This window comes from Cricetulus griseus, chromosome 7 (assembly GCF_003668045.3).
Source record: "Cricetulus griseus strain 17A/GY chromosome 7, alternate assembly CriGri-PICRH-1.0, whole genome shotgun sequence".
In the NCBI taxonomy this organism is placed as follows: Eukaryota; Metazoa; Chordata; class Mammalia; order Rodentia; family Cricetidae; genus Cricetulus; species Cricetulus griseus.
In genome coordinates, this window is record NC_048600.1 from 56,065,827 (window position 1) to 56,086,930 (window position 21,104).

The window sequence follows — 21,104 nt, forward strand, 5'->3', positions numbered from 1 at the left end:
AGAATGATATTCAAACCCATAAAATTCAGTCCCCTTTTTCCTTTTCTGTGTAAAACAAAACAAAACAAAACTGAAAAGCATACAAAAAGCAAAACAAAACAAAACAAAAAACATTTTCCCTTCACCTAACAAGACAGCCCAGATTTCAGATGGGAACAATTTTAATGCTATTTCTTGATACTTGATAGTCATTTCATCTCACACCATCTTTTTATGGGTTCAAGAAAAGTGTTTCCTCTACATTGTAGAAGATTTGCTGTAGTGTCCTGAAAAATAGGTTAAGTAGCATCTGAAGCATGGCTCAGCTAGATTAAAAAAACCTGTAATTCAGAACTGTAAATATTGATTGGATTTCTTTTCCTTCTCTTGTATGTTCTGCCTTGTTTCTGAATAGATTCTTACTCATTATATTTAATTTAAGCAAAGTTGCAGCATCTGAAGAGTTGAATAAACTGTTATCTGCAGAGGCACTCTGCCTCAGTGAACTCATTTCCTCTTTGCCGCAATTATTCGTGTTTAAACAATATTTGTCCTCCGGAAAGATTTCATATTCATGTGAAGATAATTAGAAGCCATATGCATTTTATTTTGGCCTTAAACTTTATCACTAAAAGATTTAGCTTACACCATTTTTAATTGCTTTGGGCTAGAATACAGCTTTTAAATGTATTCGAACCACCCAGAGATAATATTTTAGGGATGTTATGGTTTGAACTGCAAAACATAAGCCAAGGACACTGCTCTATGTAATGAAAAGTGTGTCTGCTCAAAAGATAGATTGCATAGAGGGCTGAACATGTTGGAAAGAGAAAAAGCATATGGTTGAATGGAGTCGTGTATACCACAATATAACATAATTTGGCTGGGAATTTGAGGAATTGGAATAATTTTAACAACTTGTTCTCAGTTTCTTCATATGTAAAATGTATACAGTAAGTAGTTTTGTTAGCTCTCTATGGCCTTATTTCTGACTCAGTGTAATATAGCTAGTGGCAGGAGAGGTGGTTGCTCTGAAAGTAGCCTTGCATTTTCATAAAAACCTGTTGAACAAAGTTAGTTTTACAGGAAAAGCAATATAGACCACAGACCACTCTATTTGTACATATTATAAAAGCAATTTGAGGTAATAGATTTTCTGTGTGCTGAGGTCTGAGGCAGTGGCTCTCAATGAGAAGTCCATGAAACCTGATATACAGATCTTTATGGGAGTCCCACAGATCAGAACTATTTCATAATTAATTATTGTTTACTTAATGTATTATTATTAATTATTACATAAAATTGTTACTTGCTATTTTTGACATTTGTACGTTTCCCTTATTATATAAAAAGTCGATGAGCACCTTGCCATGAAGATTCACTAACATATTTTTTCCTCTTCTGGGAAGAATATGAGAAAGAAGCAAGATTGAGAGGAGCTGAACTTTGCTCCTCTCCATTGCATGAAGACCTCAGTGCCTCGGGGACATGCTTGTGTTATATCACTGATCACGGTAGCTTCATTTCAATTTTCTTTTCCGTATGAGCCTGGAGATTGTACTTAGGGCCTCATGGATGCTCAAAGCAAACTGATGCTCTTCCACTGAGTCGTTCCTACAGCCCTCTTTTTCACTTTCTAATTTCAGAGATAGTGTTCCACAGAGCTACTACAGCACTTTTGCAGCTCACTCTGTTGCCAAAGCCTCCATTAAACTTGACGTATCTTGCCTCCACCTCCAAGGCACCTGGGATTACCGTATAGCACACCTATATGAGTAGGTGCAGTTCTTAGTATAGGCTTCTGGAGCACATCTGTAGTCATTTACTCATTCTTTCTTGCTAATTTTCAGTCTCTTTTGAAAATTATAATCCATATAGTCGGTCTGTAATAGGAATATGGATGGTGAAAATAGTCTATCAAAGGTGGCATATTGGGAAATTGGGATGGTATCCTTTGGTTCCTTTTTTGCAATTCAAGGGGAGTTTAAGCAAGTCCCACTCAGAAAAGATACAAACCAATGAACCATTGGGTGGATTTGCTAAGGCATTGATTTAATCTTAGTTCCTGGAATAATATTGAGCCTATAATAACAGGTAAAATCAACCATTAGAAATAGGTGCACCAGATTGTGTAATGAGGCAAAGCATCTGCATTATTATGGCTAACTGCACATGTAAAGCACTTTTGGGCAGACTTTATTGGCAATTTGCAAATTATATTGCAGAATAGAGTGAAAGGCGGGAGATTGTTTTGAGCCAGGCAGAGCATAGGGAGTGAGTCGTGGTTTGTGGGTGTGCATGCCATTTGTTACCTCCTGGGAGTAAATTCTGATTGTGAGCGTCTCATAAATCACAAGCTTGTCCAGTCTGCAGTTAAAGCCTCATCTGCTAGTTTCTGTCTTCTTTCTCTTTTGTTTCAGTACTGTACTTTATGATCTTGTAAATTAAACTGAACGGCCTGTTCCCTTGATTGAGGCAGAATAGTATCTTGCTAATGGTTCTAGGCAACCCCCACGGGAGTGGATAAATATCAGCAGGCAGTATGTATGCAGGCACTCTGAGAGGCTAGACTTCGTCTGGAAGACTATCAAAAGCCAGAAAGCAAGCAAGCAAGCAAACAAACAAACAAACAAATCCTTTCCCTGCAGGGCCTACTGTGAATCAACATATCACTCATACAGAAGAACATTTGAAGGCAGAGGCTGCCGAAATGGCTTAGTGGGCAAATCCCCAGCTTGCAAATGTGAGGAGCTCAGTTTGGATAACAAGCACCCATGTAAATGCCAGGCAGATATGGTAGCTGGCCTGTAATCTTAGCATGTGGCAAAAGGACACAGTAGTTGCCTAGAACAAGCTGATGAGTCAGGCCAGCTGAATTCGTGAGATCCAGGTGTAAACAAGAGAAATCCTTCTTCAGTATTGAAAGTTGGCAGAGACCTAGAAAAATACCCTACATCAGACTATGGCTCCTGTATGCATACCCACATGTGCCTGGGAACTCAGATGTGCAAATACATATGTGCAAATACATGGGCGTGCGCACACGCACATACACACACACACACACACACACACACACACACACACAGTGAAGAATTAATGAATTCTAAATTAGAGTGCATGCTTCTAGAGGGAAAGACACCTGATAGAAAGGAAGCCTGAATGTGATACAGGACCAGCAACAGTTTATTTCACAGCCATTTTGAAAACTAAGAAATATTTTATATAGACTGAAAGTACAGACAGGGATGAATCTCTTATACCATCTACATTAAATAAATCTTTGGTTTGTTTGTTGGCATTCAAATTATCTCTCTATGAACAAGTGGCCTTTGTCTTTTCTGGTCCTTCTATATCTATGCACTCTTGTTTGTATTATGTCTTATTTTTCCTACTCTGAATTCTATTTTCATGTTTTAAGTACGTAAATTCTCTGGAATACACGTCTTGTCAGAGGGTCTCCCAGACCGGCAAACTACTCCCCAGCCCTTGCAGATGCTGCATTGCTCTTGCCCTTCCGGTCAGCATCAAGGGCTCATCTACTAAGTAGTGGGCAGTTTTGTAGTCCAAATGCCATGATTACCTCAGCAAGCAGTTCATATAGTGGTGTTTTGGTTAAAGTACTAATTAGCTTCTGTGCCTAATGAGCTTGTCACTTGTAAATCTACTCATTATTATGAACGATAGAGCTGGTGTTAGAAATGTGCTAGTTTTGCACTAAGACATAATTATTTATGAAAAGGCCTTGCCCCAGAAATGGAAATCATAATAATTAGATTTAATCTTTCTGTGGCTTATGTATTTCTTTTCCAGGGAAACAGATGTGGAGAGAGCACTAATTATTAGTCATGGAAAGTTTCCTATGCAGCCCAATCAAAAAGTCAGGAGGCTAGACCCTGGAACTTTAAGCCACCACTTATCCATGTGCCTTGAGAAAAACACAATCCCAGAGGCTTCCTGCCTGGTCTACATGTCAACAGCTGTTAACCTTACAGCTTTAGTCCTACTGAAGGCAATGGGTTTTAAAGTGTTTCTTATTCATGGTTAAGGAGATAGAAAAACTGGTTTGCAAAAGTTTATAACTTCAGTTTAAAGTGGATTATGGATAAAGTATTATACCAGAAAAATAATTTGGTAATTACCCCTTTTCATTAAAATGGTGAATTTAAATTTCATAGTCAAGAACTGGCTAGTTTAGGACACTTAGGGTAACAGGTTCTCACTCAAGTCAAGATTAAAATGAGATGCAGTCAAGTTTCTTTCATCAAATAAAATAACTTGCATTAATTAAATGTAATGAAAATTTAATCTAAGAAATGGTATTAAACTATGAGAAGTTACCACTGTTGGATTTGGTGGCTAAAAATGGTGTTTCTGTTTTTTAATCTAATGACACAATTAAATTAGGCAGTCATTGGAGACTTCTGGTAATTTAGTTTAGTCTGGATTTGAAACCCAAAGCTCCACTTTAGATGGGGGTGGAATATGATGTGGGGACAGGTTATCTGATGTGTGAGTGTGTAATCATGTTGGGCAGAGGGGGGAAGCCTGTATTCCAGCACCTTGTACTTCAAAGCTATTCACTTATCTCTCTCCAGTCAGAGGATTCTGGCCAGCACCAACTGGTTGCTCTTTGGGGACAAGTATCTGAGACGAAGGACCAGATGATAAGAAAATAAAGAAGATAGGAAGGTTGGGGTCAAAAGATCTTTTCCAAGCTGTGTCTTGCGCCAAGCTGGATTCTTAAAACGTACAGCATAATATATACAGTTCCCAGGGGAAGAAAGAGACAGTGTCAGCAGAAAGCTATCATACAATGTGACAAAGTCAACAAGAAGCTAATAGGCAGTGTTGCACAAAATGAACTGAGAGTCACAGGACAAGGGCACAGCATCCTTAGGCCCGAGTATTTCTAGGGGGAAAAACCAAGTCCCTAGGAGCTGAAACTAACTCCTTTGAGGTTCTGGCCACAGCTCAAGTGCGTCCCTGGGCAAGGACACAGTTCTAGCTTTCCCTTAGTTCTTTCTTCCAGGTTTCTGAGAAAGCCGTGATCAGCCTGGCTCTCAACAGGATTCTTCCTGCCTTCTATTCACCAACAAAGTTCTGCCTGCTGCAGCTCATCCATCTTTCTATATAACATGAATTTAGTTCATCTAGTCATGCTGTACTTGAATTTTATAGAAACATTTCCCAGCATCCTACCCTGAACCTTGAAAAAAAAAGAGGTATGCAATGTGGAGGTATGCCTGCCCTTTAATTACATTACAATCTTCTATCCTTGGCATTGTACCTTAATGGACATCAGTATATATTATGGAGATTGCTGCACAGGTTCAAAACCTACTGCCCTTGGTTATTATATAACCTAAATGACTTTGAGTAAGAAACTCGCTGTGCTTTAATGATGTTCTCTGAAAGAACAGGCTTATTAATAGTAAATATTTCATAGATTTGTATAAGCAAATGATAAACTGATATTTAGAAAACACTTAGGAATGTGCCTGGCACAAAGTGTGCATTGTGTAGATGGTAGATATTGCAACATTAGACAGAAAAAGAACTAGTGTATAGAATAATATGGATTATAAATATACTAAGCTGTGAGTGCCATATATAAATTAGCTCACATTAACTAAAGTCACTATTGTGGGGCATCTCTTTGGGTGTCTTCAAATGACCCAGTTCTTCCTTTTTTCTCAGTTGCAGTGCCCAAAAATGATCTTATATTGTCTGAATGCAACATATTTGGATGAGAACATCTCCCTGGGAAAGTCTGGAATCCATACTAGCTCACCCTTAAAATCCAGATTTTTTTAATGCTTTAACACCATGTGCCATGTTTCTCTCTGTGGAGCACAGTATGAGTTGCCTTTTACTTCAGCTGTGGTGAAAATGTGGCACATAAGATCAAGATCATATTCTTGCAGGGGAACTTTCCTGGCTATTGAAGACTTGTGTGCAAGAATGCTAGTCTCTTGCTGCCTTTTCATTTGGAATAAATTGTTGCATGAGTAGGTTCTGTCTCAGCAGATCAGTTCATGCTGAAACATGTTTCACAATTGTGAAAAACTCATCTAGACCTTAATTAATATATATATATATATATATATATATATATATAGAGAGAGAGAGAGAGAGAGAGAGGGAGAGAGAGAGAGATTGTCACTTAATGGAGGGCATAGAATGGATTACTGAGAGCTGGCTTTCCAAACTTAGAATGTTGACATTTTTTTTTTTTAGGATTTTTTTTTACTTTTTTTATTTATTAGTTAAAGTTAGGGAACAAGCTTGTTCCACGTGTAAGTCCCTTCTCCCTCTCCCTCATCCTCCATCCCTCCTCCCCCACTCCCAATCTACTCCCCACCCCATCCACTACCGAGGCAGGGTAGGGCCCTCGACAGGGCTCTGCAGTGTCCACCAAATCTTCCTGTGCTGGGCCTGGGCCCTTCCCCATGTGTCCAGGGCCAGAATGTATCTTTTCATGTGTGATGGGCTCTCAAAGTTCCTTCTTGCACCAGGGAAAAATACTAATCCACTACCAGAGGCTCCCTGGAGTGCAGAGGCCTCCTTATTGACATCCATGTTCAGGGATCTGGATCAGTCTTGTACTGGCCTCCCAGACAGCATCTGGGATCGATGTGCTTTCCCTTGTTCAGGCCCAACTGTTCCTGTGGGTTTCTCCAACCTGGCACAGACCCCTTTGCTCTTCATTCTCCCCTCTCTTCAACTAAATTCCAGATTTCAGCTCAGTGTATATCTGTGGATGTCTGTCTCTGCTTCCATCAGCCACTGGATGAGGGCTCTAGGATGGCATAAAGAGTAGTCATCAATCTCATTTTAGGGGAAGGGCTTTTAGGTTATCCTCTCCACCCTTGTCTGGATTGTCAGATCATGTCATCCTTGTAGGTCTCTGGAGATCTCCCTAGTTCCAGATCTATTCTCGGACCTAAAGTGGCTCCCTCTGATATGGTATCTCTCATCCTGCTCTCTCTCCTTTATTCTTCCCCCAACTCAATATTTCTGCTCCTCCATTTCCTCTCCTCTACTCCTCTTCTCTTGCTCTTATTGTGGAATCTCCCTCTCCCCTACCCTCATGCTCCCAATTAGCTCAGGAGTTCATGCCACTTCCCATTCCTGGGGTCCATTTATCCCTTAGAGTCCTTCATGTTTCCTAGTTTCTTTGGTGAAGAGGATTATAGGCTGGTAATCCTTTGCTCTATGTCTAAAATTCATATATGAGTGAGTACATACCATGTTTGTCTTTTTGTGAGTGGGTTATCTCACTCAGGATGGTTTCTTCTAGTTCCATCCACTTGCCTGCAAATTTCAAGATTCCATTGCATTTTTCTGTTGAATAGTATTCCATTGTATACATGTACCACATTTTCCCTATCCATTCTTCAGTTGAGGGGCATCTAGGTTGCTCCTAGGTTTTGGCTATTACAAACAATGCTGCTTTGAACATGGTTGAACGTATGTCCTTGTTGTATGAACATGCACTATTTGGGTATATACTCAAGAGAGGAATGGCTGGATCTTGAGGTATACTGATTCCCATTTTTCTGAGCAACCACCATACTGATTCTGATTTCTAGAGTGGTCTTACAAGTTCACACTCCCACCAGCAATGGACTTTTTCCACATCCTCTCCAGCATAGATTGTCATTGGTATTTTTGATTTTAGCCATTCTGACAGGTGTGAGGTGGTATCTCAGAGTTGCTTTGAGTTGCATTTCTCTGATGGCCAAGGATTTTGAGCACTTTCTTAAGTGTCTTTTGAGCCACAGGTTTTACTAGTGTCTTTATCCAGACTCCAGGGATCAGTGTCTGTCAAATATGTTTTTAATTCCAAGAATTGTGTCAGAGAAGCTTCCTCTTGCAGCAGATGGGAACAAATACAGACACTCTCAGCCAGATAATACATAGAGAGTGAGGGAACTTGTAAAACAGTCCTAAGAGGGATGTCTTCCTCAAGTCCCTCCCCCGATGGCTCAGGAAACCCTAAGGAAGAGGAAGCAGAAAGAGAGTAAGAGCCAGAGAGGATGTCGAACAATGAGAAAACCAAGCCTTGTAAACACAACAGGACTGGTGCATGTATGAACTCACACAGACAGAGACAGTATGCCCAGGATCTACATTGGCCTGTACCAGATGTGGTTCCAGAACTGAAAGAAGTGTTTACATACTCACATCCCTAACCCATAAGCTGTCTCCAATTGGTAACAACTTGCAAGTGAAAATGTGAAAATTTAGTTTTCTACAAAGTGGCCTCATTGGGTAGGCCACATGGCCAGCAGAAGATGGCCAACAGAAAATGAATACAATGGCATATTTGGAGGCTCATTTTCTTATAAAGTCATGTCTGGGACTTTGGATTTTCTTTTTAAGTTTACTTTGTTTTCAAATTTAGTCTTTATTTTTCTATTTTCCTGTCTCTCATTTACCTTACAGGTCCTTTGCATACATTTTATTGGTCTGACTTGTGTTTTTATGGGATTCTTGAATGGGTTTCAGTGTCCATACCTGTTTCTTGTGTTTTTTTTCCTTAGGCTCTTTCACTTCTACTTGCTTTGTCTTATTTGTCCTATTCTGGTTTGTGTGTGTGTGTGTGTGTGTGTGTGTGTGTGTGTGTGTGTGTGTGAGAGAGAGAGAGAGACAGAGAGAGAGAGACAGAGAGACAGAGAGAGACAGAGAGAGACAGAGAGACAGAGAGAGACAGAAACAGAGAGAGACAGAGACAGAGACAGTGTGTGTGTGTGTGTATGTGTTTTAATTTAATTTTATCATTATCCCTTTGAAGACTATTTGTTTTTTTTTTTTTTTTGAGGAGAGACAGAAATAAGGTAGATCAGGATGGGAGGGGTGTTGAGAGGAACTGGGAGGAAAGGGGGGTGTAACTATTACCAGGATATATTATTTATTTGAAAAAATGCATCTCCTTGCTCTCTTTCAAATCCATGACCTCTAATTTTTAATTGTTATTATATATGCATAAATATATAAATGCAACCTCATTTGTCTGTATAATGTTACATGCATGTGTATTATTTCAGGGATGACTGCTTAGTATTGGATAATCAATAGATGTGCTCTTCCTTGGGAAAGACTATTTCTTCCTCTCTTACAATTCTTTTATTGTCTATAGTTCCTTTTTTACAACTGGAGCTTGTCATCATATGGTCACTTGGTCTCTGCAGTTTGATTGGCTGTGGTTTTCTGGAATGGTCTCAGTCTGTTGTAAAGAGATGTCTTCTTGATGAAGGATGAGACCTATACTTACCTGTAAGTATAGGGATAACTCTTTAGAATGTAGTTAGGAATTATGCTTGTTTAGCAAAATGGAAGGTGTAGGTTCTCCTCCAAACTCCATGAGTTCATTAACCTAGAGAGTTGGCTAGGTTTCATTGTATTTCTTGTATATAGACTTCATTTCTCTCTTGAGTTAGCCTTAAGTTCAATTAGAGAACTGTTGGTTATCAATAAGTTATGCATGCCACTACTATGCCCTCAATTCAATGTTTGACAGCTCATTTTTTAAATTTTTCCTTTTTATTATTTTTTATTCTTAAAAAATCTTATTTAGCTGGGTATTGGTGGTACACGCCTTTAATCCTAGCACTTGGGAGACAGGCAGGTGGATCTTGTGAGTTTGAGGCCAGTCTGGTCTACAGAGCAAATGCCTGGATAGGCTCTAAAACTACACAAAGAAATCCTGTTTCGAAAAACCAAAAAAAAAAAAAAACCCGCATATATTACATACCAATCCCAGTTCCCTCTCCATCCCATCCTCACATTACCTCACCTTCATCTCAAGCAACTTATTTTTAATCGAAGTTATTAAAATGTGAAAATTTGCTACTACAAAAGAAAACCATTCACTTATTATTCTGACCAATTTTTCATTTGTTTTTAGGCTTTTCAAGAATATATACTTATATTTTATGTATTATTGTATGTTATTTCACATTATATTACTCATATTTGAAATTATATTGAGTATTTTAATGATTTCATAAAGAAACAAATCATTAATAACTGTAATGAATTAGATCAATCTTAAATGCAATAATGCAAATCTTTCACTCAATATCTAGTAATGCATTAGTATTAAAAAAGAATAGCAGTGATAATGAGTAAAACAAGCAGGTTGCTTTTTACATTGAATATAGAAATTTGAATAAATTAATAAATTAGATTTTTCTGAAGAATAATTAGTAACCTGAGCAATAAACTCTGTATGAACTAACTACATGAACTAGAGCCAGAATTGTGTTAATTTTTTCTATGTCTAAACATTTTATACTACTTATCACTCTTTTTAGAACAACCTTCTGGAAAATAGGGAAACAAGTTTTCTAGATTGTTTTAAGAGGAGAAAACTGAGTCTTGGAGTTTAATATTCTTCATGGTCTCCCTTTCTCCATAAATTGTGAGAAGTTTAAAAACAAGTGTCTATGATGAGCCAGATGGGTGAGCAGGTGTGGTAGTCCTGTGGGCAGCCTTGTCCAAAACTGCTTTTAGTTTTGATTTTTAAAACATTAACCTTACGGATTGTAATTACATTTAAAAATACAAAATGGAAATAAAATAATAAGAAGGATTAAAATGCCAGTGCACTTTAATATAGTCCCATAGTTCACTTTATCTTACAACTAATGTGAATAAACAAATGACAAACTCTTCTGTTGGTTAATATTAATCCTATAACCTTACCCAGTAAAAATGTTTAATAGGTTATATAAATCAAGTCCAGTAAGAAAACAACTTATTTAATCTGCCTTTGAGGCAGTGTACATGGCAGCAATGACTGTAGCAGTAACGCTGCAAAGAGGAATATTGTAAACAAATAATGATTATTACTTATTCAGATATTAATAAATTATATGTAAAAGGGCCCTGAATTATATGTTTGACTAGAAAATATATATTAAAGCAGCTACTACAAATTGAATATCTAACATATATTTTCAGTTTAATAACATATTTTGCTATCAACTAATTTAAGAAATTTCTATTTTAAAACATTTTTGAAGCCCAGTAGAACACGATTTGTTGGTGACATTGTTTCTTAGATGAGAACCACGTGCCCAGTCACACCTAAGTTGAATTCACAACTATTTGACCATACATTATATTTGGGATTTAGCCAGAACTGTGACTCTTTAAAAAACCTTCATCCCTTATCCCTATAACCTGAGAGTATGCTATAAGGTAGATGGACTTTGCAGCTGGAATTAAGGTACTTCTGATCTTAAAATAATTATTTTATTTCATTCAGTTCAGTTTGGTGAAATCTAATCACATGAACCTTCAAAACAATGAACTTACTCATTGAAGACAAAATTTTATGATTGGAAAATCTGAGATATTGAACGTATGAGAGATTGTTAATTCACCATTGACGTGAAAGGCTACATTGAAAGCATGAGAAGGAATATGGCTAGACTCTAGGAGCAAAGGAAGGATAGAAAAAACCCATTCCTACAGCTAGAAACAGGTGCATCTGATCAAATTCCAGTGATCTTGAAAGCCTCTAGAGCCTCTAGAAAGGAATGCAACTCACTGACACCTTTATTTCAACCTTGAAAGAGTCTAAGAAAGGAACTCAGTAATGCTGAACCAAGACTTCTGACCTAATGAACTATGAAAATATGATCTTCAGTATTTAGATTTGGGGCAACTTAATTGTGACAACAAAATGAAATGAGTATTAAGTCTCATATGGAAATTCGTATTTCTGAATTAACTGCCCTGTGTGACCACACTAGATTGGAGCATTGGTTGCTCCATTTGCCCATACCTGTCAACTCATTACTACTCAAGCAATTACTTGTTTGCATCTTTATTTTCAATAGTTGCTTTAAAACAGGGAAGAGATATCAGCAAGGTGGTAAATATTAATTCTTAGACCTTCCTTCTCTTCACAAACAGTTACTAAGGACAACTTTCCTTTGGCAGAAATTACAATACTCTGTAAGAGGCTCCTGCTTGCCAGTTGAGTGCAAAAATGTAAGTATCAAAGTTGGCAAGGGAATTTCAGACACTTTAGCACAATCTCCATCCCTGGCATAGAACCATGTGACCAAGGTGTATCTTTCAGGCTATAGATTCTCCTAGGAAGTACTCATGCTATATTATACTTCCAATACCCAGCTTTCATGGAAGTAGACAGAGTGCTAGCTTCTATTTATTTTGCTTCACAGCACTCTTGGCCCATAGAATTTTCTTCTGTCTGAGGGCCAGTGAGAATAAGAAGAGTGATTTAGATTCATAGTTCCTATGATCCTTTCCTTCACTTTAAACACAACAAATAGATAAAATGTCAATTTTTTAGATTCTCCCTTATGAAGAAAAGAAGCAGAAAGATCATCCAATGTCCGGAGTTTTCTAGAGGATGGCTGAGGAAGTGAAATGGGTCTTACTAAGAAGGTTCTAGAATGTCACATATCCCAACTGATGCTAGTAGCAAAAAGAGTTACTTAAACCGGAACATAGGTTTGAAAAGCTGCCCAGAGTGTCAGGCCTGCTGATTGACGAGGGTCTTCTCTATGAGTATACTTCATGGGTACTGAGAGAAGTGAGAGGCTTGACCAATTACTGTACACTAACCAAAAAGACATGTAAAATGAAAAGGTGGATGAACACAAGGAAATACGGTTCAAATAAGGGAATGAGATAACTATCTAGACATTGACTTCTTTGTAATGACAAGATAACTGTTAGGAATGTTCTAATTGGTCAGTAGAACAAAGTATGAATGAAGTCAGAATTTCAAAATAAGTATAGAAAAGTTTATAAATGCCAACAAAAAATGTAGAACAATACAAAAACTGAACAAGAATATTCACTGGAAGGATTATGGAGCAAAATATGTCAAGATAAGAAAAAACCATTAAACTTAACATGTAGCCACTAGAAGTCATCATTAAGGGAGAAGATTAAGTAATGATAGACAAGAAAGCCTAAGATGCTTACAGGGTACTATCAAGCAGATCATTGAACAGTATATAAGCTACAGATAAAGAAAAAAGTGAGAATTAATTTACTCTGTTTTACTAACCCATTTATTAATTTCAAAGAACACAATGGATATTCAGAGACACAGAATGGAAGTAATCTTAAATATGATAAAGATGAAGAAATCCTCAACAAAATATTAAAATCTCATTTTCATCTATGAAATATAGTAGATAGAACACTTGACTAGCATTAATGAAGTACTTTGTTTGATCCCTAACACCATGTAAACCAAGCATAGTGACACACCTGTACCCCAGTACTGAGGAGGTACAGACAGTTGATTCAGAGCTTCAAGATCACCTTCAACTATATCTTAAGTTAGAATTGGAGATCAGCCAATATTTTAAAAATCAACTGGTTTAAAAATGCTCTCTCTCTCTCTCTCTCTCTCTCTCTCTCTCTCTCTCTCTCTCTCTCTCTCTCATTTATGTATACATGTATATGTACATAATTATTATAAATATTATAATGATTATAACAATATCACAATATAAGCATTGGGGATATTTTAAAATCTCCTTTTATGAAACCAGACATTATCCTGATAGAAGACATTTCATAAATATAAAGCCACAGGCCAATGTCCCTGATGAATTTTCAATACAGAAATAATCCATTAAATACTAGCAAAATTTCACAAACACTAAAATAACCATATACTATGATTAAGTAGAATTTATTCTTGGGATACAAAGGATGCTCAATATGTAAATAAATTAATATATATTCCTTGCTATCAAAATAGAGGGAAATCACATGGGCATCTCAGTAGATGCAAGATAAGCATTTAACAAAATTTGATACTTTTTAAAATAAAAAGTCAACAAACTACATATAAATGGATTTACTCTGTGTATAGAGGCCATACCTAAAAAGACTACAAATGTATGTTTACTCTTTAAGATCAAGTATAAAGCAAAGATATCCTGCTTCCATTCAACATAGTACTAGAAGTTCTAGTCATAATGATTAGACAAGAAAAAGAAATTAAAGGCATTCAAATATAAAAGTAAGTATTTTTACTGTTTACAAATAACATAATCAAATACATAGAAAACCATTAAAATAACTCTAAACATTGTCAGAGCTAATAAACAATTTTACCAAATTTCAGAGTATAAAACTGACATACATACATATACATTGTTTTTCAAACACTGAGGAGAATCCATCTAAAGAGGAAATTCAGAAAACAATCTCATATCTAATAATATAAAAGTAATCAAATGCTTATGAATAGGCTGAATGAAAAAAGAACAGACATGCACACTGAAAACTATACTGGATTTAAAAGAAATGGAATATTACACAGAAAATAGGCAGACATATTTGGTCATATTTCACAAAACTAAACGTTGTTAAATATTCATCTCCCTAAAGTAAGCTAACTATAGTGAAATTTCTACCCAAAACCCAAACCCAAACCCTAAATAATGTCTTTCACAGAAGTAGAAAATATGCTGAAACTAAGTAAGTAAAGAAGGCTTTTAATATCTATAGAAACGTTAAGTAAGATGGAAGCCTGACACATCATGACTCTTTAAAATATAGAACAACTCTATAGTATGTTTAGCATAAAACAGACATAGAGATCAGAACATGATAATTAATAAATATGTATGTGGTAAATTGATTTTGTATGTGTGTATGTGGTACTGGGCATTAAGCCTGGGGGTGAGCATGCCAGGCAAGTGCTGTAACACTGAGCTCTATCTCCAGTTTTAGCCAATTGATATCTGACTAAAGTGGCAAGAATACACAATTGAGAAAAGAAAATCTCTTCAACTACAGTGTTGGGAGAGACAGATAGATGCAGGAAAGAAAAAATGAAACTGGAAATATATCTTGTACTACACACACACACACACACACACACACACACACACACACACACACACTCAGCTCTACATGATGAAAAACTTAGATATTAGGGGTTTTGATTGCTATTTTTTGAATGTTAACTTTACTACATTTGGTTAAATTAAAGTGGCTGGGTACATCTGTGAGAGATTTTTCTTGATTAAACCACTTGAAGGCAGAAGCACCATGGCAAAGTTGGAAGACCCACCTTAACTCTGAAACATACTCTTTGCTTTCAGCCTACATAAAGGGCATAGAAGAAAACATTTGATTTTACCTGCTTGTCCTGACTCTCATTGGCAAGTTTATTCCTCCACTGGTATTCTTCCAGATTCTGGAATATACTAAAGACCAGCTAAGACACACAGTCTTGGAGACTAAACAACTCTTGGATTCTCAGATTTTCCACTGGTAGACAGTCATTGTTGGACTAGCTTGACCACAGTCTTAAAGGCACTTTTAAAATCCCCTTTGTAGATATATATTCATTCTATCAATTGTATTCCTCTAGAGAACCCTGAGTAACACAGAACACAAAGTATTAAACTCAAGGAAACAACAACAACAACAACAACAACACACACACACACACACACACACACACACACACTCACATTAAAAATGGTAAACTTTGTGATATTGATCTTGGCATGAATTTCACTGACATAACATCAAAACCAAATACAACTGGGACAAAGCAGAGATGGCACATTGGGACAAGTTAAAATTCTGAATAGTAAAAGAAAAATAAACATAATAAAAATGTAACCTATTTAAATGTTATGAGGAATTATTAAAAGGGAAAAGTAAAACACAATTTAAAAATAATTGAACACCTGAAGAGATTCTTATCTAAAGAAGATACAAATGAGACCAATAGTATATGAAAGATGTTTTGTGTCACTACACATTGGGGAAACCCATGTCAAAACCACAAAGAAGCTAGATATGGTCACTCTGCTCATGATTCCTGAGTGATGAGACTGAGGCAGGAGAATTGCAAATTCAAGGTATATATTTGGCCACCTAGAGAGATTCACTCCAACCAGGGCTATATAATGAGGCCTTGTCTTTAAAAAATGAAGCAAACAAAGCCAAAGAACCAAGAACTTTCACAAAACACACAAAAAGATAGTAAACAAAACCCCAAGATAGGAAGTATTGGTAAAGAGGTGGAGAATTAAAAGTATATTGGTCATAAGGTAAAAACAGTAATCATTCTGTAAAACAATATGGAGATATTCAATAAACTAAAAATGGAATTATTATTTGGTCAAGAAATCTCACTTCTGAATATTTCCACAAAAAATAAACAATCAAAATTAGGATCTCGAAGAGATAATTGCTTCAAATATAACCTCTAGTGCTTTAGAGGAACAGCATAAAAATCTACCAGGAGAAAATATGGAATATACAGAAGTGAAATGTTATTAATCTTTAACAAGTATGGATGTGTATCTATCCATGGATGAATATTAAAGAGATTATGTTAGGCAGTGTGGCTCCATTATTTCTCTTATACAACACATCTAAAACAGACTGACTCAGATTCACTGGAGGCCAGGGGCAAGGGAATAGGAAACTGATAATTAAGATTGTTAAATGGGAGAAAAACTATAATTATATCATATCTACAGAAATGAAATAAATAGAAAGGATCAAGCCAAAATATCAGAATGGTATTTTCATTAACAAAAAGAATGATTCCAGTGAGCAAACTGAATACACTCTAAATTTCTCACTCACAGTCAATAATGCTTTACACATTTAAAATTTTGCAGAAAGTGTAGAAATCATATTAAGCTTTTACTATGAGTAAATGAAACTTTAATAAGTTTAAAAGTTGCCATGACCTGATATATACCCCCTGATTAATTGGGGTGTCCTGTAGGAAGTTAAGGCCTACAAGGCTGAGAGAGGAGCCAACCTGGAGTATGTCTGTCATCGTCAGAGATCCTGATCATGCCTAGACAAAGATGCTGCCTGAGGCCTAGCAACAGTAGCTGTCAGAGGTCCTGGTTGTGCCTAGCTAATAAGGGGCGACCACACACGATCTCAATGAATTGAAACACCTGGTTGCTGGGAGGGTACATAAGGTTCTCCCCATTGCTAAATAAATGAGTCTGATGTTACCCTTTTCACCTGTCTCCCAATGTCTGTACTGTTGAAGCTGCCTCTTTTTATACCCTCCCCCAAGAGATCCAATAGGACCAGCAAAAGTGTCCCACGTATTTTCTAATAAGCTTTATCTCTAGCTTCTTTTACTGCTATCTAACACACCATTCCAAGGCAGCCCTGGCTCTGTTTTTTCCTCCCAGTTTTCTTTATTTTTAACAGAGCTCAGTGGACTCAACAAAGTTGGTTGCTGTGGAAACATAACCTTGATTTTCACAAATATTTTTTCAGGAATAAATGTCACCATAATTTTTTTTTCGGTCTTCTCCCTAAGCCTCTGTTGCTATGGTGTTTCCTCCTCCATTTATTGAACCATGTTGGTTCAATGTTTTTGTGGCAAATTCCAAAGAAAGGCACAGCTCCAATATTTTAAACATAATTACAGTTGTGACATATGACGACAGGGCATGAGACCACTTAGGAAACACAGACATATACATCTTGCCCTGGTGTGGTTTATTTAACCCTATAGAGAGGGGAAAATGTCTAAATAGTAAAGCAGTCATCAGTCTTTGCAATAACGGGATCTCTCATTCCAGAATATGAAACTTCTTTCTATTGACTGTCTCAACAATTATTACCCATCATACACATGTAGGGCACCATGCATCTCTCTGTTTTATCATTTTCAGCAGTTGAAAATTTACATTTGGTTGTACAGTGTTCAAATATTCTCTCTTAGCTCATCTTTGTTGATGGCAACATCTCCAAGTCTTTTTACTAAGCATTTATCTCAGTGCTTATATTGTTAAAAGCATTCGGTGATTATCAGGATTCTTGAAACACTCTCAAAACCTTTGAATGCTAAAAAACAAAACAAAACAAAACAGCAACACCACACACACACGCACGCACGCACGCACGCACGCACGCACGCACGCACGCACGCACGACGCACGCACGCACGCACGCACACACACACACACACACACAGAGCCACAAACATACACATACACACAAAAACACACAGAAACATATATACACACAAACACACAGAGAGGTATCCCCCCATAGCCACAAACACACACACACCCACATACACACACACAAACCAAATCTAGTGCATCCCAGACAGGCCTCTGATTTATGACAGATCTTGATCTTTCTGATCATCCTGTTTCTACTTCCCGACTCTTGAGACTACAGGTGTGTTCATTTGCATTATGGAATTCTGGGGACTGAACCCACAACTTCACTCATAAGAGGTAAGCTCTCCAGTAGAGCTGTATCCCTTCAAATACAAATCTTGACTAGATATCTGGATTCATCTTGCTTGAAGATATGCTGATCGCAGGGTGTATCTGCCATTTTGGTTTCGATTTTCCTTGTACTGTCCTGATTTCATACATTACTTAATAATACATTTGAGCGATCACCAGTACTTTTCTCTTCTTCAATACTGGTTGTCGTCCTGGGCCATGTGTGTCTTTTCACTACTCATCCAGAGGCAGGCCTGTTGCTTAAGAGCATTCTTTGCTATGAAGAAAAGTTCCAAAAGTTAGTAGGCATAGTGGTTATGACTAGAAAACTGGAAATGGTCCTCTTACTTTCAAAGACTCTTTGAGAAAACTTCATATAAAAACCATTCAGATTTCCAACTAATACATTTTTAACATTTAAGAATAATAGTATTTGTTATAAAATGTAGATAAATCAAGTTAGAATAAAAATAGAAAATCACTTTCCCTTTGATTTCTTACCATGGTTTGATGTACAGAGAAGCTGTTGCACATCCCCAGCCCATCTCATGTAAATAAGCTTTGGTTTTTGTCCAGCTTAGGCAATATTTCAAACTTGACCACAGCCTTTTCTTAGTAAAGTAACACAGGTCACTGAATCACTCATCTTTCGTGTCTTCCTTGATGAAATGTAGTTTCTAATGAGCCCTACTAAATACTGTCAATGGAAGTGAGTCGTAAGTGTTTGATTTTTGGATACTCTATGCTTACCTGTTATAAGTATTTCATTATTTTATTTTATTTTATCAGTTCAAATTAGGAACAAGCTTGCTTCAGATATCAATCCCTTCTCCCTCTCCCTCCCCTTCCCCCCAACATCCCACCTGCCCCTAGCCATACCCCCTCCACTCCCCAGGCAGGGTAAAGCCCTCAAAAGGGGCTCCCCAAAGTCTACCACATCATCCTGGGCCAGGCCTAGGCCCTTCCCCAAGTGTCCAGGTCAAGAGAGCATCCCGTCACATGGGATGGCCTCTCAAAATCCCTTCTTTTTTTAAGACCTTACATATTTAATACAGTGTGTTACCCCTGTACAAATTGTGTACACAATGCTTTCCTATGTAGCACAAAAATGTGGTGATTGACACTAGACATAAACAATGGTATGACTAGGTCTTTTCAGCTACATTCCCTATAATATTCACTGAAATGTATAAAATTACATGGCTGAGTCTTATCTCCTTTCTCATCATTCTTATACATATCAGGTTACCATCATTTTAAGTTTCTTCAGACCTTTAAGTTTCTTCATTTTAAGTTTCTTCCATAGTTTGGTCTGCTGCTAATCATTGACTATTCACACTGTATACCTCATTGAATGTGATTATCTGTAATTCCAATTTTGGTGTTACCTTACAGAGTACTCATGCAAGTAAGGAATAGATGTGCTCACCCATAAGCTCTTGTGGCACTAACAGTTCAAGGGTTTGAATCGAAGTAACAAGTAGTTGTATGAATCATTTTATCTATTGCAAATTATTTGAAAATATCTGTTGACATGGTTACCTGAGAAGGAGTAGGCAGTTTCCATCATCTGTAATACTGGAATTATGTAAGCTCACTATAAATCTAGACTTGCTTTTTAGAATAATCCTCAGTACAAATCTTCTAATATTCTGATAAATGATAATACTAGTTTGTAATTAATTTCATCATGTAAGATATTTTCAACCTATAACCTTATTTTCATAAAAAATCATTTGTAAACAAAAATTGTCATACAATATTTTTGAGCTTTTAAAATTCTACCTCTACACTAATACAACCCTGATCCAAATACTAGAAAAATTTGAGGGAATTTTTTTTAGTATTTTTTCTTCTAGATATACTTTCTAAAATAAAAAAAGTAGCTCAAATAAACTTTAGAGACATGGGGAGAGACAATGTAATTTAGAGGGAGAGAAGTTGTTGTTTGTTTATCTAGCAGAATTCCTACATTTTTCATCAGTGTTGTCATTCTAGTTTGCCTTCTGTTGCTGTGATTGACAATGCGACCCAAAGTAACTTATGAAAGGAAAGGGTTCATTTGTCAGATTACACTTTTAGTCCAGAGTCCATTGTAGGAAGTCAGGCAGGAATTGAAGCAGAAACCATGCCACAATGCTGCTTCCTAGCTTGATTATTGGCTCATACTCAGATCAATGTCTTACAAAGCTCAGATCCACCTGCCCAAGGATGGTAACACCCATAGTGGACTGGTCCCTCAACATCAGTCTTCAGTCAAGAATCTCTCACAGACATAGCCACTAGCCAGTCTGACCTGGGCAATCCCTCAGTTGAAGTTTCCTCTTCCCAGCTGACTCTAGGTTATGTCATGTTAACAGTAATTTGGATCCTTTATTGAAAAGTAGTCTACCCCTATTATATATTCTGCTGACTATATTCATGAAACTTTTAAGGATCTTAATTCATTTCTGTTATAGATATTTTAAAAGGTAAATGAAGTGTTAGTGATAAAGTCTTTGAAAGAGTAATTTTCATAAATTGGGAACATACTGTAGCTCTCAGGCTCTAAGTCTATATAAAATTTACCTTCAAAATCAGTTTTTGGATAGAGAATCAGTTCTAACTAGAAAAATGAAAAGATGTAGAATATCTTAGCACTTTACCCAGCTATCCCATTTGTGGGTAATATGCCAATTTGAATGAAAATATAATTGTTCTTACCACCAATGAAATAACATGAGTTATATATAGTCCTGAGCAAAATATGACAGACTCTTAATGGTACATTGGCCTCGGGGTCTGCTCCCATTAATATCTGGATTGCTGTTCTGCCATCAAATGTGTATAGCCTGCCTTTCCTCTTGTCAGTTATAAGCAGCCATCTGTAAC